General features: G+C 41.6%; 1 protein-coding gene across 1 annotated transcript in view; it reads left to right on the top strand.

The window, feature by feature from the left end:
- The window catches only part of LOC126426412 (uncharacterized), a 163,590-nt gene that overhangs the window by 34,662 nt on the left and 102,757 nt on the right, over positions 1 to 26,171 (top strand). Inside the window, exons 3-6 of the mRNA XM_050088332.1 lie at positions 650 to 706; positions 1,868 to 1,936; positions 4,713 to 4,769; positions 10,281 to 10,340. The gene's annotated coding sequence lies outside the window, so the exon portion shown is untranslated. The remainder of the gene's footprint in view (positions 1 to 649; positions 707 to 1,867; positions 1,937 to 4,712; positions 4,770 to 10,280; positions 10,341 to 26,171) is intronic.

Genomic DNA, 26,171 nt, shown 5'->3' with positions numbered 1-26,171 from the left:
CATTAGCTGAGAGGTGTGATGGGAAGAAGGAAGGGGTGTGTCAGTAGCTGGCTCTGCACAGCCAATGAGGGAACAGTGGGCAGATGTGTTTCCAAACAAGAGACAAAGTGGCACATTCTCACATCAATACAGATGTGAGATCTGCTGTGTATGTGAAAAAAGCAGCTAAGCTCTAATTGCACCGTTGACAACCACCTTAGCAATCACGACGTACTCGGAAGAAACAATCAAGTATTCGTGGCTACCAAGTATATAGATTCCAATGCTGCTCATAGAAATAAGTTGCCTCCTTTCTTGCCTCCCTTTGGTTATGTGAAATTGTTGTCCCATTGGGTATGTGAAGCTGACGATTGCTAATTTGTCAGCAGTAAAGAAACACTACTGTGGCTGATTCTGGTGCCGATCTACACTTTAGCCTGAGAACGTTAGTGTGATATTCACATCTGCAGCTTCGCCAACTGGCTACCAAATGCTGCCTTCCAACATAACCTAGACAACCAGTTATGCTAAAGATCGTTCTGTCACCAAAACCGGGACTTGAGGGGTTGATGTCCAATACCACACTCCTGCCATTGATTCTTGTTCAGTTAAAGAAGCTCCCAATCTGTAGAGTCAGTCTTACCATACTCTCTTGTTTTGTTGTTTGCAGATTTCGACACGCCAGAATGATCAAGATTCAGCACAGATAATAATCAAAGAGGAAACTGTAAATACTACTGTGTTTTTCATTGTAATTTTTGTATTGTATGTTCTATTTATTTACTTTCTGAAATTCAGGTATCTGTAAAGTGATGTAACACTCACAACTAAATACTCTGTGACAAATTTTGTTGAAATTAATTCTATGACCACCTAATATAAAAATGTGAATCTCATTATCAGTAAACAATACCAGTCATCAAGGGTGTGGTATTGGGAACTTAAAAGTGTATTTATGATTTTACAAATTTGTTGGCATGAAGGTATATACTTCACTATATATTTATATATAAGAAGATAGCAGCACCTGTTGGACAATGCATCCAATTCAGTTATATTCTTTATTCACCATTGACCTCTTATAGAAGAATAGGTTTAGACATTAAATGTACAGTTAACAGCTTTACAGTGAGGTTCTTATAGTTCAATTCCACATCTTTAAGAAATATTGGTAATGTTCTGATATCTTGTAAAATGGGTTTTCAGTAACAAGTCATAATTCAGAAAGTTAAAAATATTACATAGCAAGTGTTGAGCAGATATTGGAAATTTACTAAAAAGTTTTAAGCGTGTTATTTTATGTGAGTTTGCGGTATGTCAGTCTGTCTTGGGGTATTGAAGTCCAGTTTGTCTTTAACTTTCTTAAGTTGTATGTTTTCTCTGGTGTAAAGTGGTCGTAGCTTTGCAGAAGTCATGCAGACATAGAGGTTTGCACAGTGTAGACTACTGCTGACAGCTGCAGTATGTGGAACTCCTTCTAGACTGAGGACAAAATGCAAGAAGTGAAGCCAACTGTATTCTTCATAGTAGAGAGGCATTTGTTGACAAACGTAAAAATACAGCTGAAATCAGTGATAAGCGTCCGATTAATGTCATTATTCAGAAGTAACTGTCAACTTAAGGTGTGGTGCTGGGAAAAAGTAGCTGTGTGTTAGTTTGTAGTTAATTTTATTTCTTCCAATATTTGTTTTCTGTGCAAAAACACCTGTGTTGCTAGTAATGATTGCAAGTGTGTGTTTAGGGATCAAAATATTATTCAGATGAATGAATAAATGTACTATTTATCATAACTTTCACACGTAAGGTGTGCAGTTTTAAGGTGTGCAATTTGTAGATACTAGCCAATGTCAGGGTTGAGCCTTTACTAAGATAAGACATTTTGTTTCAGGAATTTGGGGATAAGGTGATAGAGCTTTTGGGTCTGACAAGTGTATCAGCCGATACAAATGGTGCCAAGGTAAGCTATGTCCCTTCCAGATACAGTACTTGAGTACGTAATATATAGGGTGTTCATTTTAATTGAAGACATTGAAATATCTCAAACTAAAAATTAGATCAAAAAAAGTTACAGTTCCAATTTCTTTATCTTGGAGGGTGACTTTCACTGATACCACAATTCCCACCACCACCACCACCACCACCACCACCACCACCACCATGCATGTGGGTGGGGGGGAGAAGTTTTGGAATCTTCAATGGGGACCCCTGTTTTTTTTAATTGCAGATTAAGATTTATGCAGCAAAATCTGCATATGTTTGGCCTGAAGCATTTTCTTCATTTTGCCACAGAAGGCACTGTAATTGGAGGAATAGAAATGGATACGCAGTCATAATTTGCAACATGTTACTCAATAGCCCTTTAATATTCAGTGGCACATGGACCCACCTCTGTGCTGTGAGGGTAGTACAGGACAATATTCAATAACTTCTAATTGGAAATCCCATCCACAATGTTGTATTCTGTCGTCATATCAAAATTTTTTTTGATCTGATCTGTAGTTGTCGAGTAATTTCGTTGTCTTTACATAAAATGAACACCCTGTGTAAGGAAGATATTAAGTTGTGAATTGTACATTGGTTTGGCAGAAGTTATTTAGTGGACTATCACCCACATCCATTTTCGATTGTCTGCATATGATGTATGTAAATAATACGCATAAAAGTACAAGGGTCACTCCAAAAGAAATGCACACTATTTTTGTAAAAATACAGTTTTCATTCTGCATGTGTGAAAGTTTTACAGTTTGTAGATACATCCTTCCCGCTTGTTTTCAAACTTAGTTCAACCTGTTCCCGTGAGTGGCGCCGTCACAGCACGTCTTCAAGATGGCTGCTACACTTGACGTTCGTCAGAAGCAACACGCTGTCATAGAATTCCTGTGCTGTGAAAACGAGACAGTGGGAAACATCGACAAGAGGTTGAAAAAGGTGTACGGAGATGCTGCTGTCGATCGCAGTACAGTTAGTCGGTGGGCAAGCAGGTTACGTGATGAAAGCGGGCACGGCAATATTGAGGATTGTCCTCGCAGCGGCAGGCCTCGTACTGCACACACTCCAGGCAATGTGCGGGGAGTTAACGAATTGGTGGCTGCTGGCAGACGCATCACAGTGAACGAATTGTCACGCTACGTTGGGATAGGGGGAAGGAAGTGTTCGCAGAATACTGAAAGTGTTGGCGTTAAAAAAGGTTCCTGCCAGATGGGTTCCCAGGATGTTGACAGTGGCTCACAAAGAAACAAGAAAAACAGTATGCAGCGAACTTTTGGAACAGTACGAGACTGGTGGAGATGAATTTCTTAGAAGAATTGTGACAGGTGATGAAACTTGGCTCCATCATTTTTCACCAGAGATGAAGAGGCAATCAGTGGAGTGGCATCATGCAAATTCACCCGAGAAAAAAAAAAATTCAAAACCACTCCTTCTGCTGGAAAAGTTACGGCTATGGTGTTTTTCCATTCCGATGGACTCTTGCTTGTGGACATCGTACCGAGTGGAACCACCATAAATTCTGATGCATATGTGACGACAGCTAAGAAACTTAAAGCTCGATCGAGTCGCGTTTGACCACATCAGCAAAAGCAGGATGTTTTGCTGTTGCACGACTATGCACGGCTACGTGTCAGTCAAAAAATCGTGGAAGTGATCACAAAACTCGGATGGACAACACGGAAACACCCGCCCTACAGTTCTGACCTGGCTCTGTGTGACTATTATCTCTTTGGGAAACTGAAAGACTCTCTTCGTGGAACGAGGTTTGAAGATGATGACTCCCTTGTGCACTCCGCCAAACAGTGCCTCCAACAGGTTGGTCCAGAATTTTACCGTGCGGGTATGCAGGCGCTGGTTCCGAGATGATGTAAGGCAGTTGAGAGGGATGGAAATTATGTGGAAAATGAAAATATTGTTCCTAAAGGATGTATCTACACACTGTAAAACTTTCAAACATGTAGAGTAAAAGATGGATTAAAAAAAAAATAGTGTGCATTTCTTTTGGAGTGACCCTCGTACACTTCGGGACTTACCAATTATCTAATACAGGTTATGTCAATTTATCTTGGTACCTACTGCATGCAGCAGTATTCTCAACACTCGCAGTGTCGTATTGGGGGGGGGGGGGGGGGCGGGGGAAGTAAAGGAGTTGTGTTAGCTGCTGTCTCTGTACCACCACTGATAGGGCAATGGGCAGACTACATTTTTCCAAGCAAGGTATGGAGGAGTATTGCGATATTGTCAAGTCAATAGTGATGTGAAATCCACTACGGAAAAAGAATCTGTGCTCCCAGGTCCCATCCTAACAACCGCTTCAGACATTGTGACGTACTTGGAAGAAACAACCGAGATTATAAATTTCAAAGCAGCTCGTACAAATATATTATCTTTTCTCACCTCTCGTTGGTTATGTGAAACTATCATCCCATTGGGTACATGCAGCTGACATATTGCCAACCTATGAGCAGTAGGGAAAGACCGTTGTGACCAGTGCTGTCTCTGATCTAGACTTTAGCCTGACAACCTTTATTTGGCATTCACATTCAGTAGCTTCACCAACTCATAACTAACTTATTACGTGCTAACTTAACCCAAACACTCTACACCACAGATCAGGCTTTCATCACAACAGATATTTCAGGGGATGGGGACCATTATCACACTCTAGCATTTGCTTACATTTCAGTTAAAGCAGCTGTAATTCTGTAGGAGGAGGCTAATGTACTCATTTGTTTTGTTCACAGGTTTCTACGTTTCAGAATGATCATGAATCAGCACAGATAATAATCAAAGAGGAAATTGTAAGTACTTTTGTGTTTGTTACTCATTGAAATTTTTTATTTCATTAAAGTCAATTTATTTATTTTCGTAAATTCTGCTCACTGTAATATTCTTCTAACTTTATGTGGTACAGCAAATTTTGCTAAATATTTACAGGCATCTAATGTAAAAACTTGCATTTTAATACCAGTGGTCCACTTTGTGTATGGTCATCGGTGGATTCAATCGTAGCCAAGTACAAGAGAGGGAGGGTGGGGTAGGGCAATATACTAAAAGTTTAAAACTCAGAACTACCTTTTATGATGCATTTTGAATGTGAGGTCGTTAAACTGACTGGTGGCAGATCAGAATACTACCCCAGAGAGAGATCTGTCAGGAACACATTGTAGAGGCAAGTGACCTCTTTCAAGTAAACTTCCACAAGGTAATTGTAGAAAAGCTGCTTCTGCAAATTTTTTGATGTTGAAGTACCCCCCTCCAGCAAGACTCCCAGAAGTAACTTCTGCAAGTTAGTGGAAGTGTTTTCTTGCTGCAAGTACCTGTCAGTTGCTGGAAGTTTCCTCACACTTCCAGAAGATTTGAGAGTTCAGTATCAGTTTGAACATCTCTGTGTCAAAAAGGAGAAAAGCATAAAGTTGGATGGGCCAAAATGAATGTAATATTGAAACCCTGAAGCATACATAACGGCCAGTTCAGCCAGTGAAGTGAGAAGTGACTTTGCCACTGCTGATTACTTTTTTTTTACAAGAAGCAGCAGAATAGCAGTACGGGTGTCTTAAAATTTTAGCTGAGTTTTTTAATGTTACCGCAGACATAATGCATTTGTGTTTGTAATAAAAGAAATTAGTACTGTTTGCGAAAAGTGGAGAAGTGAAAGGTGATCAATTGATGGTATACAGTAGGTTGTTGCATTTTTGTGTCCTGTTTCCAATTATTTAATTGTAAAATAGAGAAGAGGCATTCAAAATTTGTGTAAGACATTCTCAGAAAGGTTTTAGTCTGAGCAACGCTCACCAGTTTTAGTTTGTCGATATTGTTTCTTGAGAATTTAAATATGTATCCCTCTGTATCTGTTTCTTCACCCAGACATTTCCTTATTTGCTGAAATCTTTTTCATCAAGATTTGTTTTGCACGAACAGTGTTGCTGTTCTTAAGCATGATACAGTATCCTTGCTCTTGTCTACCCGTGATTCAACTAAGTAAAACACTTCTGCAATTACTTCCAACAAGTTCCTGCAACATAACCTGTGCAAGCTTTTGTTTTAATGTGAATACTTCAGGAAATGGTTGCACAAGTTGATTGTGGAAGTTACACAGTAGTGGATACATGCCTCAGATGAAACAGGCTTAAATAGATTAGTTCCCTTACACTTTTTCTTAGTAGCATTCAGTTTCATAAAGTGTGTGTTTGTGTATGCAGTACCATTAAACTTCACTGTTACTGCAATGTTGGTACAGTATGGCTAACAGTACGGAATAAATGCAAAATTTAGAAATTTGCTAACAATAAATCCCAAATATTAATTGATATAACCAATCTGAATTAGTTTGAACTTGTAATTATCTAGCAGCAACAGGTATTGGAAAAGAATAGTGATGTATTGCAGTAAGAGGTTAATTTTACGGCAAACTGTATTCAAAGAATAATTTTTATTTTAAAAGGGGTGCAGTTAGAATGAGATTCTCACTAATGTCATTTTTTAATTACTGTGAAAGCAGCAGTGGTCACCTGTCATATTTCAACAACAGGTCACATTATCTTCTTTGTGCTCTCATTTCAGAGCTACAACTATTCTCAGCATGCTAGCCGCCACTGGACTACCGTTCAGTAAAGGTCGCTGTCAGGCAAAGATAACTTTCAACATTTTGTGAAATGAAAGTCACTTGTTCTCTCTCTCTCTCTCTCTCTCTCTCTCTCTCTCTCTCACACACACACACACACACACACACACACACACACACACACACACAGTGAAACACTGTTAGCAAACGGGAAAGTTGTATTTATGGTTTAAATACTACTACAGAATCTAGATTTGCAATAACAAACAAGGCTTGAGGTGAGAGAGGCTGTGGAGACAGGAGATGGACACAGGGGTTGGAGGAAATGGACATATATTAGTTTGTGCATCTAAACATTTATTACAGTAATTGGTAAAGATTTGAAGTACATATTGAGATTTTTGATAACAGGGTTACCATTTTATATATTATATGTATTTATATAATATATGTATTAAAATATACATAAATTAAGCCGGCCGAGGGGTTCTAGGCGCTCCAGTCTGGAACAGCGCGACCGCTACGATCGCAGGTTTGAATCCTGCCTCGGGCATGGATGTGTGTGATGTCCTTAGATTAGTTAGGTTTAAGTAGTTCTAAGTTCTAGGGGACTGATGACCTTAGAAGTTAAGTCCCATAGTGTTCAGAGCCATTTTAACCTCTGCGTCGGAGAATTATGCCTCGGCCTTTCGCACACTCAAACGACGACTGGAAGGAAACATCCTCTCATTCACTACACACTGCAGTGAATCCTATAACGCCCCATTTACAGAGTGGGAGCTCCTCAATGCCCTTGCACATTGCCCCAACACAGCTCGTGGGCCTGATCGCATCCACAGCCAGATGATTAAACATCTTTCATCTGACTACAAGTGACACCTTCTCGTCATCTTCAACCGGATCTGTGATGGCGTCTTTCCATCGCAATGGCGGGAAAGTTATATCAATCTGGTGCTCAAACTCAGTAAAAACCTGCTCGATGTGGATGGCTATCGGCCCACCAGCCTCACCGACGTTCTTTGTAAGCTACTGGAACATACGGTATGTCGGCAGTTGGGTCGGGTCCTGGAGTCACGTTGCCTGCTGGCTCCGTGTCAGGGCGGTTTCCGCCAGGGTCGCTCTACCACTGATAATCTTGTGTCCATCGAGTCTGCCATCCTTACAGCCGTTTCCAGACGGCAACACCCGATTTCCGTCCTTTTTGACTTACATAAAGCATACGACAGGACTTGGTGACATCGTATCCTTGCCACATTGTACGAGTGGGGTCTCCGGGGACCGCTCCAGATTTTTATCCAAAACTTACTGTCGCACCGTACTTTCCGAGTCCAAGTTGGTGACTCCCATAGTTCCATCCATAGCCAGGAGAATGGAGTCCTGCAGGGCTCTGTATTGAGTGCCTCTCTGTTTTTAGGAGCCATTAACGGTCTAGCAGCAGCTGTCGGGCCCTCCGTCTCACCTTCGCTCTACGCAGACGACTTCTGCATTTCGTACTGCTGCTCCAGTACTGGTGCTGCTGACCTGCCTGCATGGAGCCATCCACAAGGTGCAGTCATGGGCTCTAACCCACGGCTTCCAGTTTTCAGCCGCAAAGTCGTGTGTCGTGCACTTCTGTCGGTGTTGTTACGTTCACCCAAAACCCACACTTTACCTTAGTGATGATCCACTCACTGTAGTGTAGACATATTGATTCCTAGGACTGGTTTTTGACACTCGATTGACTTCGCTACCTCACCTTCGTCAGCCTAAGCAGAAATGCTGGCAGCACCTCAGTGCCCTCCGTTACCTGAGCAACACCAATTGGGGTGCAGATTGCTGTACACCGCTGCAGCTCTACAGAGCCCTTTTCCAATCCCGAATTGACTTTGGGAGTGTGGTTTATATTTCGGCAGTGCCTTCAGCGTTACATTTTCTCGGGGTTCATAGTTCCCCCGAGCATCCAAATTACCGTCTCCTTTTCCCGCCCGCGGCAGTCAGTCTCCCGCTTCGGCGGCCCAGATTGGGCCTAACGATTGCGATTCGCCTGCGGTCCCTTCTCTCCGAACTGGAGTCCTTCCTTTTACCACCTCTACTTGCGGTCTGTTCACGTACGCCTCCACGGTGTACGCCTCGGCCGCAGCTTCGTTTGGCCCTTTCACGTGGCCCTGAGGACTCTGTTAACCCCATCGCTCTCTGCTGTCACTTCCTCTGATCTCGACGTGCCTCGCGACACACCCACAGGCGCCGAAAAGTTAGCATCTCTGAACGAATATCAATAGCTGAAAAGCTGGCACAGCTCAGAGAAGTTGGTAACGTCATTGGAAAGAAAAAAATTAGTGTGTGGGTGAAAATACGCCATCGAGGGGAACAGTAGTTCGTAAGTTAATGTCAAAGTTTCTGTAATGAAACCTTACAATTGCACGGTGTCTGTTCTTTTGGACATGTCCGAAAGAACAGACATCACAAGGAATCCACACCTGTAATACACATTATGTAAATTAAGGTGGAGGGGGGAGAAAGGAAAGGGCAGGAATTATTGTCAGCTGCACCAATACTTTACGTGAAAGTGGTGGCGACGAGTGAACGTGTGTACCAGACTGTCTCTTGGCCGCTATATCTCCTGCTTACTAGGTAGTCGCATCCAGACACGGTGTCTATCAGAATTGTGTGCACTGTCTCGGCACACCTCGGTGCCGACCCACGTTTCCACAGGATGCCACTTATCCACAGTCCTCTTCAGTGTCCTCCACACTCACTAGTTTGAGATTCCTACCGAGGTCGAACGGAATTATGCTTCCCCATTGAAGGTGGTGGATTCGTGGCCCGTAGAGGCAAATCGATTATATAAACGCCCGATGTCTGTCCTTCGGACGTGAAAGAACAGACACCGAGCAGAATAAGCAGCCGTGATTTGTATTACCTAAATGGAGGCAGAGAGGAGATCAGAGTACTTCGATGTCCCACTCGGCTTTCCGTACGGTGTCAGTAGCTTTGTGCAGCACCTGTTGTGATGTGGACTTTTGCCGACTGAATCTGTCTCTGACACTAACTCGAGAAGTTGCTCGAATGGAATAGTAAAACAAAATGAGAATTTTATCTGCCTATTTGTGGACTATTGCAAATTTTCATCTTTTTCGGCATCTTCCCTACTTGTGTCTTTTGGGTGGTGGGACGTTACTTGTTGTAGTTGTGTGTGAATATCGTGATAATTTACACTGAAACCTCTTAACTGTTGATCTGTGCATACTTTGAACTAAGTAACATGCATCTTTGATTTAAAATGTCATCAAAAATGCAAACTGTATTTACTACGCTTATGTCAACCGATTTTTATGGCTATATTTTGATACCATTTCCGTTCTTGTCTGAGGGAAGTAGTATAACTCTTCTAACAGTGTGCTAAATCGACAAATGGTTTGCATTTATTTATTGCGTGTAGAGCTGAAGATAAACACTCCTAGAAAGCAAAATCGTGGTGACACATACTGGCCAGCATACCGCTGGAAAAGTGAGGTCAGACTAACGTTTCACCAGAATTTTGACACATAATTTAATTACAGTTCTTTGCCAGAAGAAAATTAAACATAAATGCATCCAAGGTGCAGAACTCGGCTTCCATTGAAAGAATAATATTGAACCCACTTAAAATTTTCACTCCATACATAACACTTAAGTTGTTTCAATCTGCTGTCTCACCTAGTGTGTGTTTCTCTTGAAGCACCTGAAATTTTGGTTGTTGTTAGATGTATTTAGACATTGTTTGTTGCAGGATTGTGACACTGACAACGGTTCTGTCAACGACTTGGATTCTCCGCATTTTGCAGATGAGGTGAGTTCTCATTTGAAAGTTACCTGATGACCTCTAACTTACGGCTTTTCTTTTCTGTCTGTTACGTGTTCTGTAACTGCTTTGTCTTTCTGTTGTTACTGCTGCATAACATTTTGGTCTCATTTTATATATAGAGCTGCAAATAAAAATTATCAATCCAGCAAAGAACATCAGTAAGAGTAAAGTCATACAAATAACTGATTGTAATAATTGGTGGGGATATAATGTGGAAAAACACATGGGATCCGTCCTAATTAAAGCAGGATCCAGATTTCAGGTCTTCAGTAGGATCTTGATAAAGTGCAACCTTTCTACAAAGGCAAAGAGTTTCAAAATAGTACAGCAATCCATCATAGAATACAAATATTAAATGTGAATTTCAGACAACAGATGCTGCACCAATGCAATTAAAGATTTGACACTCTGCCATTTTGTACGAGAGATGGATTGAACGACAGGCAAATAGAAAAGCACAAAAACTTGAGTGATTTTGATCGCGCAGTACAAAAGGAAGTCATTTTGGCATTGTATACTTCAGGGGTTGAAAAGTGGGTTTACGATGAGAATCCCAAGCACAAAAAATTGTGAAAGGACCACACCGTCCACATCGACCACAGGAACCGAATCGCTTTGGCAGAAAGACGATGCTTCGTGTGTCGTAGCACCAGAGGGGCGTGGTCTATTATGAGCTGTTAAAGCCTGGTGAACAATTAATACTAAACGTTACCAACAACAGGTGACTGATCTGAACCGTTCACTGCTTGAAAAAAGGCCACAGAACCTGAAGAGGCAACAGTCATTTTTCTTTGTGACAGTGCTCCTTCACATACGGCAAAAAGGGTTTGTGACACGTCGGAAACATTGGACTGGAAAATTCTACGCCATGCGGCTTATGTCTTACTCACCAGACTTGGCACCTTCTGAATAAGACTTTTTTGCATCGTCGGGCCACGCACTTGCTGAGCAGAGCTTTGGTTCATATCAAGATTTGGAAAAATGGCTCGATGACTGGTTTGCAGCAAAATGGGAAAATTTTTGCTGCTGGGTTATTCACAAGTTGCCCAAAAGATGGGAAAAATGTATAACAAACGACAGAGCACACTTTGAATAGAGCACTATTTATCAGTCTTCTGAATTTAATATGTATTTTAGACCAAACAAAAATCTGCATTTCGTACTTGTACACCTGGTAGAACTTAAGGTTACTGTCATTTTGGTTCATGTAGCTTGGTTTGAAGTGTAAGGATCTTGGCAAAGACAGCAGAAAAAAATGCATATTTGCAACAAGAGTTACCAGGATGTGAATGTGTATGGCTAAGCCAGTGTTGTGTAGTGGTCCTGGCAGATTTCGAAATTTATAGTTTGCATATCTCAGTTGGTGGAAATCGTTCATTATTCTGCTTACCTCACTCTTCTGTGTAGACTGTAACTGTAGATGTTCTCCTTATCATGCAGCGTATGTTGGAAGGCAATGGCATAAAACTATTTCTACTTTCCTTCAGTAATTTTACTGACACTTCTTGTACATGTGTTTCATTTGTTCTCAAAATAATCATAGTATTCTTCATATAGCAACTAGTTAAGAGTGCAGAAGGATGAAGAATGTACAAGAAAATGTTAATTTGTTTTTCAAACTCATTACAGTTATTTATGTTTGCCTTAATTTATTTTTTGGCTAATATGCTGCTCCAGTGTAGGCCAGTGATTGACAGGGCCATCTGCACAGATACGGCCCTGCACAGATACTTCTCTCGCGAAGTCACTGCAGTTGCTGTCTTACTTTGAAGTGCATATCATCCCTTGGAATGATCTTGTAATGATCCATATGTTTATATTATGGTGTCCGTGTGTGTGTGTGTGTGTGTGTGTGTGTGTGTGTGTGTGTGTGCATGCAGGCATTGTTTGGATTACAAGCATCATAAACATATCCTGAACTATTACTTCTTCACTCAACATTCAGGATAATAGTGTTAAATTTTTGCTTTGTGCTATGGGCTTCCTCATTTCTGCAACTTTTCCTGTGTTGTAATCTGTAAAGTTTTCTTGAACTAGCTCTCTACTAAAGATACGAAAGCACTTCTTCATAGGTACTGGCATGTTACTCTTTCCTTTACAACACGGAATTACCTCTTATAAACTACGTGAACATTAATCGATCTTGACACATAATCTGTAAGATGTTCACTCCTTACAGACGGTACAAAATCTGAAAGCTAATAATAGACAATCTTCTGTGATGTCACCACATTGTCACAGTACTCGATGCTCTGTGGTGCATAGTGCGTATCTGAGCCGAGATGTGGCAGCACAGAATAAACCACCTAACCAGCGGGTATTGCAAAGTGGGGAAAATGTGCTAGTGTTGTCCCACCTTGCAAACTTACTGCTTCCATTCAGACCTGTGTACATCCTCAAATATGAATAAACTTCCAAACAGGAGTCATTTCCAAACTCACCTCTTATCAAATAAAAACACTTCCAAATGTCACAAACACTATTCGTCAGTTAGGTAAAAAAGGGATAAAATCTCCCTTTCTCAAAGTGATATTACACCACATATTGCTCCTCTTAGACAAATGATGCCATAATCATCTTATTACCCAAATACACGAAGAATATTTGTAATTCTGAACTGATTTGGACATATACACAACCAAGTAGCAGTTCGGTCAATTTGAGTTGTTCGGTTGGCCTATGTTGCGATAATAGGTGCTGTGCTGTAAGTCCATTTCCAGTCATGTCCAGTGCTCATAGAGAACTCGGCTTGAACTACCCACTTACTGCTACCTTTAACAATCAGTTACTGCAGTTTACCTGACATTGAAGCAAACTGATCAAAATTACATAAACAATGTGACAGAGTAGCATACATTCAGTATGCATTTAAGTTCTTGAGATAAGATTTGGTCCTCCAAAGTTTGAATGCAGAACTATTTTTACATTGTCTCTATTACTATATACTTATGGACTAGTCACAGAGTAACTGTCAGTTATATAGACAAACCGGATGGATATTCAGTGTCTAATCACAGACATAAATGGTCCGGTCGCGTTATTGTGACGGCCTGTTGGAAGCCTGAATAACCACCTCCTGCAGCACTGACTTGTAGGAAGGGTCTGTGAGGTTGTGCAATGTACTGAGGGGGGTGTGAGTTATGCCGACCCCAGTGCCGTAGCCAGCTGTGCGAGCTTTCTCGGTTGAGGTTCCACGGCTCAAACGGCCCAATCGAGGTGCTCCCCCGTATTTAAATCGTGAGTGTTGGGTGAGCAGGTGGATATGATAAACTCACCTGGTGCTCTTTGAACCACACATTTGCAGTGCAATAAGCTGTGTGACATGTTGCATTGTCCTGCTGGTAGATGCCATTGTGCCAGAGAAAAAACAAACTGCATGTACAGATAGACATTGTTCCCAGTGATAGAAATGTACTTGTGTTTGTCTATTGTCCTTTCCACAATGACAAGATCACCCAAGGAATGCCTTGAAAACATACCCAGAGAGCACTCCTTCCTCTGGCCTGGACCCTTCTGATTACTGAGGGCCGTACACCCCAATGCCATGTCCAGTGGAGCATAAAATGCGATTCATCTGAAGAGGCACCTGTCACCTCTCATTGGACATCCAATTACGGTATTGGTGTGGAATTTCCAGCCTTCATCACCAATGAACAGAAGTCAACTCAGGTGCAGCAATGTTCGCTGAACAATCATTGAGGAAATACTGTCTGTAGCCCCTTTGTGCACCTGGGTGGTTAGTTGCTCAACGGTTGCACATCGTTTCACTTGTACATATCCCCGCAGCCGTTATTCATTCGTGTGGTCTGTGGTGCACCACAGTTATCAAATGCCGGTTTTGGGAAGTGCCATTTTGCCATGCACAATACACTTTAACCATGGTGGCATGGAACCAGATTGCAAACTTAGCTATTTCAAAAATGCTTCCAATCTTGGCCTGAAACCGAATGGTCATTCTCTCTTCAGTGTCAGACTAACTGTTCCGTTTCCACATTATGACAACTACTGCACTGTTTTCCACATCCCCCGACACACTTCATATACCCTCCACTGCTAGCGCTGTCATCTGCCATCTGTGAGTATTGTTGCACGCCGACATTGAGTATGGGTTCTGCCCCGGTAGCTAAGTGGCCAGCGCGACGGACTGTCAATCCTAAGGGCCTGGGTTTGATTCCCGGCTGGGTCGGAGATTTTCTCCGCTCAGGGACTGGGTGTTGTGTTATCCTAATCATCATTATTTTATCCCCATCGACTCGCAAGTCGCCGAAGTTCCGTCAAATCGAAAGACTTGCACCAGGCGAGCGGTCTACCCGATGGGAGGCCCTCGTCACACACCATTTTTTTTTATTTTATTGAATATGGGCAGTGGTCACATTAATCCTATAGCAGATGCGCCATATTTTTGTAACGAGTGTGGGTGCATGGCGTTCTTCATATACGTGTAGAGAATAGCTACCTTTATGTTACAGAGGTAAAAATGTATCGCCAAATCACACTTTAGTCTTAGTTTAATTTATCAATAATAAAATATCTACATGTACATCCATACTTATACATCATATAATTGTAAGACAGAGATTCAGGAACCAGGTTTTAAATTGTAGGACATTTCCAGGGGCCGATGTGGACTCTGACCACAATCTATTGGTTATGAACTGTGGATTAAAACTGAAGAAACTGCAAAAAGTTGGGAATTTAAGGAGATGGGACCTTGATAAACTGAAAGAACCAGAGGTTGTACAGAGTTTCAGGGACAGCATAAGGGAACAATTGACAGGAATGGGGGATAGATATACAGTAGACGACAAATGGGTAGCTCTGAGAAATGAAATAGTGAACGCAGCAGAGGATCAAGTAGGTAAAAAGACGACGGCTAGCAGAAATCCTTGGGTAACAGAAGAAATATTGAATTTAATTGATGAAAGGAGAAATTATAAAAATGCAGTAAATGAAGCAGGCAAAAAGGAATACAAACGTCTCAAAAATGAGATCGACAGGAAGTGCAAAATGGCTAAGCAGGCATGGCTAGAGGACAAATGTAAGGATGTAGAGGCTTATCTCACTAGGGGCGAGATAGATACTGCCTATAAGAAAATTAAAGAGATTTGGAGAAAAGAGAGGCACTTGTGTGAATATCAAGAGCTCAGATGGAAACCCAGTTATAAGCAAAGAAGGGAAAGCAGAAAGGTGGAGGGAGTATATAGGGGGTGTATACAAGGGCGATGTAATGGAGGACAATATTATGGAAATGGAAGAGGATGTAGATGAAGATGAAATGGGAGGTACGATACTGCATGAAGAGTTTGACAGAGCACTGAAAGACCTGAGTCGAAACAAGGCCCCGGGAGTAGACAACATTCCATTAGAACTACTGATAGCCTTGGGAGAACCAGCCCCAACAAAATTCTACCATCTGGTGAGCAAGATGTATCAGACAGGTGGAATACCCTCAGATTTCAAGAAGAATATAATAATTCCAATCCCAAAGAAAGCAGGTGTTGTCAGATGTGGAAATTACCGAACTATCAGTTTAATAAGCCACAGCTGCAAAATACTAACGCGAATTATTTACAGACGAATGGAAAAACTGGTAGAAGCCGACCTCGGGGATGATCAGTTTGGATTCCGTGGAAATTTTGAAACACGTGAGGCAATACTGACCTTACGACTTATCTTAGAAGAAAGATTAAGGAAAGGCAAACCTACGTTTCTAGCATTTGTAGACTGAGAGAAAACTTTTGACAATGTTAACTGGAATACTCTCTTTCAAATTCTAAAGTTGTCAAGGGTAAAATACAGGGAGCGAAAGGCTATTTACAATTTGTACAGAAACCAGCTGACAGTCATCAGAGTCGAGGGGTACGAAACGGAATCAGTGGTTGAGAAGGGAGTGAGACAGGGTTGTAACCTATCCCCAATGCTATTCGGTCTGTACATTGAGCAAGCAGTAAAGGAAAAATTTGGAGTAGGAATTAAAGTTGAGGGAGTAGAAATAAAAACTTAAAGATTTGCCAGTGACATTGTAATTCTTTCAGAGACAGCAAAGGACGTGGAAGAACAGTTGAATGGGCCGGACAGTATCTGGAAAGGAGGATATAAGATGAACATCAACAAAAACAAAATGAGGATAATGGAACGTAGTCATTTAAATCTGGTGATTCCGAGGGAATTAGATTAGGAAATGACACACTTAAAGTAGAAAATTATTTTTACTGTTTGGGAAGCAAAATAACTGATGAGGGTCGAAGTAGAGAGGATATAAAATGTAGACTGGCAATGGCGAGGAATGTGTTTCTGAAGAAGAGAAATTTGTTAACATCGAGTATAGATTTAAGTGTCAGGAAGTCGTTTCTGAAAGTATTTGTATGGAGTGTAGCCATGTATGGAAGTGAAACACGGACGATAAATAGTTTGGACAAGAGGAATGCTGAAGATTAGATGGGTAGATCACATAACTAATGAGGAGGTATTGAATAGAATTGGGGAGAAGAGGAGTTTGTGGCACAACTTGTCTAGAAGAAGGGACCAGTTGGTAGGACATGTTCTGAGGCATCAAGGGATTACCAGTTTAGTACTGGAGGGAAGTGCAGAGGTTAAAAATCGTAGAGGGAAACAGAGATAAATACGGTAAACAGATTCAAAAGTATGTAGGTTGCAGTAGTTATTCAGAGATGGAGGCTTGCACAGGATAGAGTAACATGGAGGAGAGCTGCATCTAACTGATCTTTGGACTGAAGATCACAATTACAACAACAACAAACAAACAAAATAAACTTTTACTATATCACTCTGTTGGCATGTGCAAGTTCTACCACTCACTGATCCACTCGAAGCATTAAACAGTGCAGTTGCATCAGATCCCAGCCAACCACTTACTAGATTGCTAATTATCTTGTAGACAACTGCACCATTATGGAGTTGCGCTGCTAGCTTGTAATCTAGGTTATTTTCTTGCACAGATTGCAATTTTTTTTTTTCTCTCACCTATCTCACTGTTTATTTTATGTTACCACTGCTGACTTGGAATTCTGACGGAATAACTTTGGGCTCACAAATGTAAAACAAGAAAGGAATGGGAAAGAAAATTTATATGCAGTTGACACACTTTATACATAGGTGCACCTGCTTGAGGATTAATGTTGCTGGTCCATGTAAAATCCTTCAGTATCATCTTCTGTTGTCCATTTAATGTCTAAATTCTTTGGGAAGTGGTAAAAACAGGTTTCTAAAGACCAGGAGCATGTACTACATATTGAAATCTGTAATGTGTCCTATGTTAATTCACGGGGCTATAGTATGGTGGAATACAGTAGAACAAAAGGTGCCTGCTAAGGATTTTGGGAAGATGCAGAGACTGGCCTCCTCATCTGTAACAGGTGGAATTCACAGCACACCCACTGCTGGGACGGACACCGTGCCGGTCGGACATGTCCCTGTTACGCCATCGTTACAGTGGAGGCAACAGCACTGGCACACAGGCTAAAAACTGAAAACCTTTAGGATATCCAGAATCTCTCATAAAATAGTGGTAGTGAGAAATAGGGTATGGTCGAGGAAATGTTGGATGACTGTACAGTAACTTCCAGCTGCTTCAGTAAATCTTTCTAAGTAACACTCAAAAGTAGTGTGTAGTAGAATAATGAACCACGGTACTGTACGGAAAACCTCTGATTTATTGATAGATGGAAAGCAGACTCGGGTGCCGGGGCTGGGATAAACGGGTACAGCCTAGACTAGAGAGAGCAGTTTCTCTAGAGAAGCTGGCCACAGGAGTCCAGGTGGAAATATTTGCTCCTGGCTTGTGTGGAGGAAAATCTACATCTTTTCTACAAAAATTGTGGCATCTACATTCGTTCGGACATCCGAGCAACTCTGAAGTTTTCACCACCGTCTGCAACAGGGTCAAAGATTGTTGCAGAATGCCATGTAACCTTGTGAGGCTATGGGGAAACAACAGGGTAAACCTGCTGTGGTGTCCCCGGTCACTCGGGAAACCCGGCAGTGAACAAGCTGGTAGGCTGGCCAGGACAGGAAAGACGATTCAGTTTGCTGGATTGGAAGCTATCTTAACCATCACTAAGGCCTGCAGTAAAATACACTCGTGCTCATAGATTAAGGATAAATGCAAAATGTTGTGCCACACAACATGACACTACACAAAACTGGTGCTAATAGCATAGGCACGTAGGGAACACACACAGCACAGATCTGTAAGTCCATGGTATTGGTGATAAGTTGAGAAAACCATCCCAAAACATGTGCTACAAAACGCCACTGTTTCCTGCACATGTAGCCCGACATCAATATGGGGTATGATCACCGTGCACACGTACACAGGCCGCACAACGGGTTGGCATACTCTGGATCAGGTAGTCGAGCAGCTGGTGGGGTATAGCCTCCCATTCTTGCACTAGTGCCTGTCGGAGCTCCTGAAGTGTCGTAAGGGTTCGAAGACGTGAAGCGATATGTAGCCTCTGACAAGTTGTTTTCTTTTACTGGAAGATTTTAAATTCCCAATTGAATGTTTGTGTCAAACTGCAGAATGCCGCGCTCGAATCCACACTGTGCATTCGTCAGTAAATTGCGAGACTCGAGCCACCGTACCAGCCAGACAATAATAGTACATTCCGTCATGTTGAAAACACAGCTGGAGAGAGAAATGAGACAGTAGCTAGAAAGAAGGTTTCTGTCCTTATTGGGCTTCAGTATGGGTACAACTGTGGCTTCATGCCAGTGTCCGGGAAACATCTACATCTACATACATACTGCGCAATCCACCATATGGTGCGTGGCGGAGGGTACTTCGTACAACAACTAACATCTTCTCTCCCTGTTCCACTCCCAAACAAAACTAGGGAAAAATGACTGCCTATATGCCTCCTGTACAAGCCCTAATCTCTTAGCTTATCTTTGTGGTCTTTCCGCTAAATGTAAGTTGGTGGCAGTAAAATTGTACTGCAGTCAGCCTCAAATGCTGGTTCTCTAAATTTCCTGAGTAGCGATTCCCGAAAAGAACACCTCCTTTCCTCCAGAGACTCCCACCCGAGTTCCTGAAGCATTTCCGTAACACTCGCTTGATGATCAAACCTACCAGTAACAAATCTAGCAGCCCGCCTCTGAATTGCTTGTGTGTCCCCCCTCAATCCGACCTGATAGGGATCCCAAATGCTCGAGCAGTACTCGAGAATAGGTCGTATTAGTGTTTTATAAGTGGTCTCCTTTACAGATGAACCACATCTTCCCAAAATTCTACCAATGAACCGAAGACGACTCTCCGCCTTCCCCACAACTGCCATTACACGCTTGTCCCACTTCATATCGCTCTGCAATATTACGCCGAAATATTTAATCGACGTGACTGTGTCAAGCGCTAGACTACTAATGGAGTATTCAAACATGACGGGATTCTTTTTTCTATACATCTGCATTAATTTACATTTATCTATATTTAGAGTTAGCTGCCATTCTTTACACCAATCACAAATCCTGTCCGAGTCATCTCGTATCCTCCTACAGTCACTCAACGACGACACCTTCCCGTACACCACAGCACCATCAGCAAACAGCCGCACATTGCTATCAATCCTATCCAAAAGATCATTTACGTAGATAGAAAACAACAGCGGACCTACCACACTTCCCTGGGGCACTCCAGATGATACCCTCACCTCTGATGAACACTCACCGTCGAGGACAACGTACTGGGTTCTATTACTTGAGAAGTCTTCGAGCCACTCGCATACTTGGGAACCAAGTCAAATGCTTTCTGGAAGTCAACGAATATGTCATCCGTCTGATACCCTTCATCCACGGTTCGCAAGATATCGTGTGAAAAAGGGCGAGTTGCGTTTCGCAGGAGCGATGCTTTTATAAAGCTGTGCTGATACATGGACAGCAACTTCTCTGTCTCAAGGAAATTCATTATATTGAAACTGCATGCCGTATGGGCAGATGCAGTTGTACATATTATGCAGAAAGTGCTTGCCCACAAGAGAAAGGTGCTGCAACATGTGAATGTGAACACGTCTGGCCCTGCAGCAGTGGATCGGGATGAAATAAGAGCACGATCCAGCTCCCTCGTAGTGAAGGCGGCATTGTAGCGCTCGCGGTTCAGAGAATAAGAGGGAGGAGGTTGAAATCTCAGCAAAATGGCGGCATTGTGACATTGGTGACGTTGTTTACAGCAAGCTCCATCACTGTCATGCCTCTATTGCTGCCAGAGGTGGTCACACCCCACACTGAGCACATTAACCAGTTTTTGCAATGTGTGCACAAATCTGTAAAGTTGGGAAAAACTAAGAACATTTTCGTCTCTTGTTATGCACGTTGGAGTTGTTTACGTTCTGTAATTTTTACTTTGTTTCTACGCTGCTCTCACGTGTTTATACTGTTTTGCGACAAAATAAATGCAACCTTGCAAAATTTCCTTTTTTGCTTTAATTTTGAACACCAGTGTATTTGTATTGTCAGCTATGCTGATCTGGCAGCAGACATTTAATATTGTGTATCTGCATTGAGAGCGACACTATTGCAAGTGAAGAGGAAGAATTGACGATATGTGGTGCCGTGTCAATTATACTCGAGGAAACAAATAAAATAGAATGAGATCACTTACCGACTTCCGACAAATTTTACCCACAATTTCAAACATTCACCAAACTTTTTCTCACTGCCATCCTCCACAGATGACAAAAGGAAAAATGTTTATCATTTAGTACATTTTCACTTTTTGTGCTGTAAAACTTGGGCATCAGATATTTCTTATAATTTGTTAGCCATCAGTGAATATTTTCGAGGGAGTCTCAGATTTTGCTTCGAGGCTATGTCGTAAGTTAGTGTATAAATTAACAAAATATGTACAGATAATTTGCAAGATTGTGTATATTTACATAATTATTGCCATATTGAATGTCCTTTTTTCAGATACCAAAATGCCAAGGTGCTGTAGTGTGGCTGGCTGTAAAAGTAATTACAAATCACAAAATGAATCTGTCAGCACATTTACTTTACCCAGTGATGAAGAACTAAAGAAAAAGTGGCTGAGAAAAATTCCGACTGACTTCTCAGAGTTAAAGAACCCTATAATATGCATAAAGCATTTTAGTGAAGACTGCATAGTGAAAACACAGCAGTTCGTAGTTGACGGAGAAGTAAAAACATTTGTAAGAAGTGTTCCAAAACTAAAACCAGATGCAGTGCCGTCGATTTTTCCAAATTTGCACCGATACACGACAACAGCTGGACCCTCGTGCAGGAGGCCGTACGGTGCAGAAAGTGATAATTTTGAGAAAGCAACGGTAAGAAGCTCGAAAGATTACGGGCAGTATAAATGACACAATGTTAATAATATTATGGGAGACTCACATAATTGTTTTTCAATTGGTGCCTGTATAAATAAGAAACAGAGGTTCTGTACTGAGGGTGAAGAAAAGAAAGTGCTGCGTTTGAGTTGGCCGTGGGACCCTGCCACTGCCCAGTAGCCCACCACTGCCATAACCTGTCATGTTGTCGTCGTCTTTTTATGAAGTGAAGGTAGTTTCACGGAACTAACTCCTCGGAATGATCATTCTGCAGACATGTAAACGTACAGTGCACAGTATGTTACATTGGTTTGAGGGTCAACTGCCAGTCCCTGCACGAAACGTCGATCCTATGCCAGTTTTCCTGCATTTTGTTACAGTTTCCTCTAGATAGCTGTGTCATCGGCATAGAGTGCTCGGTCTCTCTGCTGACTTGCTTAGTGGTGTCTTTGGTGTAAATTATGGTGGTGGTGGTGGTGGTGGTGGTGGTTAGTGTTTAACGTCCCGTCGACAACGAGGTCATTAGAGACGGAGCGCAAGCTCGGGTTAGGGAAGGATTGGGAAGGAAATCGGCCATGCCCTTTCAAAGGAACCATCCCGGCATTTGCCTGAAACGATTTAGGGAAATCACGGAAAACCTAAATCAGGATGGCTGGAGACGGGATTGAACCCGTCGTCCTCCCGAATGCGAGTCCAGTGTGCTAACCACTGCGCCACCTCGCTCGGTGTGTAAATTATGTATAGGATGGGGACCTAAGACCAAACCTTGTCATACCTCCACCCATCGCCTCTTAAGAAAGGAATCGATGATCAGATTATATGATCTGGGCATTCTATTTGATCTAGTTTGTGAATGAGTCCGTTGTGCATCTGGTAGAACACTTTTTCTATATTCGGGAGTATTGCTCCTGTGTATTTTTTCTTCATCCTGGCTATACAGATACGTTCTACCAAGTGAAACGATTGCTGAATGATGGAGCTGTCAGAGTGGAAACGAAACTGCTCAGGCGTGACAATGTTGTTTCCTGTGAGGAACTGGTCGACGTTTCTGGTTAGACTCCTGGTCGACATAACATTTAATTTGGTGGGGAGATTCCAAACGGCATAGACACCCAAATCAGTTCTGTAGAAAGTTGCCGCACTGGACTCAGGATAGGTCTCTTGTGATGAGTCCTGGATCTGTATACTTTATTAGAATGGAAATAGCATGCCATTGTGAGTCGAGAGCTGTGTTCAATGGAAAAGTAACCTTACGTGTACCCTAAGGGAATGTTCTTGGATAATTTCTTTTCACAGTATACAGGGTGTTAAAAGGAAGATAAAAGGATACTATGAGAGTGACAGTAACAGAGGAATCTCCCCCCTTTTGTTTACTGCAGTCTAGAAGTCCTTGAGAGAAGATGTGAGGCTTGAGAATTGTAGTGAATTGCACCCCCCCCCCCCCCTCCACAATGTAAACAAATTACTTCTGTTGTGGGTAAATAGCCAGAAAGACTCATTACTTCATGATCACACAATTGCTAGTCAGTCTGGGATCCTTACAAAGTGTGACAATAGGGGGAATGGAGAAGATTCAAAAAAGAGCAGTGTATTTCATTATAGGTTTGTTTAAAAACCACTAAAAATATCACGCAGATGCTCAGCCAACTCCAGCGGCAGACACTATAAGAGAGGCGTTGGTGTTGTTTATTGTCAAAATTACAAAGGCATATGTTTCTAGAAGAGTCAAACAATATATTGCTTCGTCATCTGTATGTCCTGCGAAAAGATCACAAAGGAAAAACTGAGTGTGTTTAGAGATCAGACGGAGGCCTACCACTTATCGTTCTTCCAGCAAACTGTTCGCAACTGGAACAGGAAAGGGAGAAGTGACAATGACAGAATATCTTCCGCTACAAAGCGTAATGTGGCTTGCCGAGTATAACTCTAGATTTGTGTGGAGTCTCAGGGGAGAATGAACATTGGCAGATTGCACGTTTATGCAGCAGCAGCAGCACGCGCCATGCTGGTGTGTGATAGAATTAGTTACACAACACAGTAACTCGTGGCTTGGATAGCCCACGTTAAAATTTCTAAAGTGCTAAGGCTTTTATCTGCACCCTATCTTTGAGGTGTGTGTGACGTTACCTTTTAACAACACAATACGAGACTGCGTGTTTTATCTGCTATCCTGAGATCCACTTTGATGCAGACGATGTTAGATTGCTAGTGTGGTTGGCACGTTGTCTGGATGTCTCACCCACTGAAAACACCTGTCACAGGTTCCTGAGAGACTGGCTTTCATATACTCATATTACTCGAGCTTATTTAGACTTAATGTGCACTGGGTTGCCACAAATCTCATGCAGATTAGTCATGTAGTCTTCGTACTGCACTATGTCAGTATTATTATTAGTATTAGTAGTATTATTTTCTTCATCGGGCCATCTCAGAATTAGATTCAAATTTCAGTTTCAGTTCCTTATTTATTGTTCTCTTGTTTTCTTCCAGTATTCTTTCAGCTGTTCGCTTTTGTTTTTAGGAAATGAAGAACACTATATTGCTATTCTACAAGATTAAGTTATTCAGGTTAACCAGTTTTCAGCTTAAAATGCTGTCGCTAGTCTTTAACTGTTGTCATCAGAGAAGTTACAATGTTTGTAAACAACATTGCAAAAGATGTTACTCATCTAGACTGAGGAGCAAGTGCACGCACGCACACTCGCGCGTGCTCTCTCTCTCTCTCTCTCTCTCTCTCTCTCTCTCACACACACACACATACATACACACACACACACACACACACACACACACACACACACACACACACACACACACATATACATATCATCTTTGACAGTGCGGTAGTAATGCAGGTTAAAAGGTAAAGTTGAATGAAAAATAAATGTAAATGGAGAAAATGGAAAAAAACACTAAATGCGAAAAAACAGTTATGTAATGTAAAAGTCATGCAGATACTATTTTTTGAGTTCTCTCTTTCCTGGTTTTCTCCTTAGATATGTATTCAGCTTTACCTTTTAATTTGCATTACCACCACAGTGTTGGAACATGGCATTTACTGTATGTTTATGCCTCAGTGTAGATGAGTAAAATCATTTTCCAAGGTAAAAAGATTGAGTTCTTTGACAACTTAAACCAGTTGGACTGAAGATGGCTTTGTAAGCCAAAAATTGGTTAACCTGAGTAAAGTAATCCTGTAGAATATAATAGTATACTGCTTTTCATTTAGTATTGTCTTGTTCTACCAAGAAGCAATGGAAGAATTGGTTAACTATGTTGTGTAAATGAATGTCGTGTGGTGGGAGCCTCCCAGCAGGTAGACCTGATCGCCTGTTGCAAGTCTTTGATGATGATGATGACGACGACACAAACACCCAGTCCCTGAGCAGAGAAAATATCCAACCCAACAGAATCAAACCCAGGCCCTCCGGCATGACAAGCCAACGCACTGTCCACTCGGCTACGGTAGCAGACAACTAGGTTGTATCTTCCGGTCATCTTTTTCTCAACACTTGTGATACATTTCTTTTTCAATAAATTTCCTCTTAATGCCTTATTTGGGTGTCTATTTATTTTTAATTTACCAAAATAAGTCAGTGGTCTTTTTGTCTTACTATTAGTTTATTTCATCCAATGATTCTCACAATGATATTGGAATTGTAATGGTCATACAATGAAAAGTGTCCCTCCTCCCCCGAGCCCTGACACACACACACACACACACACACACACACACTCTCTCTCTCTCTCTCTCTCTCTCTCTCTCTCTCTCTCTCTCTCTCTCTCTCTCTCTCTGTTTGAGGATGGGGAGAGGTGATCAGTCTTAGCATTCATGAGTGATTCCATCCTGGCATTTGGCAGAACTGAATCCAGTATTTAAGAATGGTAGCACATAGAGTCCAGTTTGTGCATTATTATTGTTACCAATAATTATAGGAGACACTAAAATCTGTTTTTGGTGCTCATGGAAACCATTAAATAGGCAACCATTCTAATTTATTATTTCTTTACTTCAAACTATTTGCAACACAGTTAGCATACAGCACCCACGTATACCACTGAATATCCCTATAACCTTGAAAAGTTATATCTTTGTACAACATGCAGTTCAAAAGATGTGATGTCATGAACATATCAATGTGTGAAAACTTAGCTCTTGCTTAAAATGGAGCACAACTTCCCTGACTATACTCATTTAGTACTTCATAATGAAACACTTAGCGACTTCCAAGAAACTTTAAATGTTATTTCAAATATTTTCTTAACTTTTTCTCACTTACATCCTTAATGTCGAATATTTAACAATTCAACTCATTTGTAAAGTAATCAAAAGCCTGAAGCTGTGTTATAAGGGAGTTCAATTCTTTAAAGAATTCAGGAGTTTACTGGTCGAAAGCTAAGATCTGAGGAGCAATCGCTGAAATTACTGTTGAAATGTTACTTCAAACTGTACATAATTTATCGAAGAAATTGCAGGTATGATTACACAAAAATTGAGCCTGCCTGCAAGATATCA

Source organism: Schistocerca serialis, chromosome 11 (assembly GCF_023864345.2).
Source record: "Schistocerca serialis cubense isolate TAMUIC-IGC-003099 chromosome 11, iqSchSeri2.2, whole genome shotgun sequence".
NCBI lineage: Eukaryota > Metazoa > Arthropoda > Insecta > Orthoptera > Acrididae > Schistocerca > Schistocerca serialis.
This window is presented reverse-complemented; position numbering and strand designations above follow the sequence as displayed.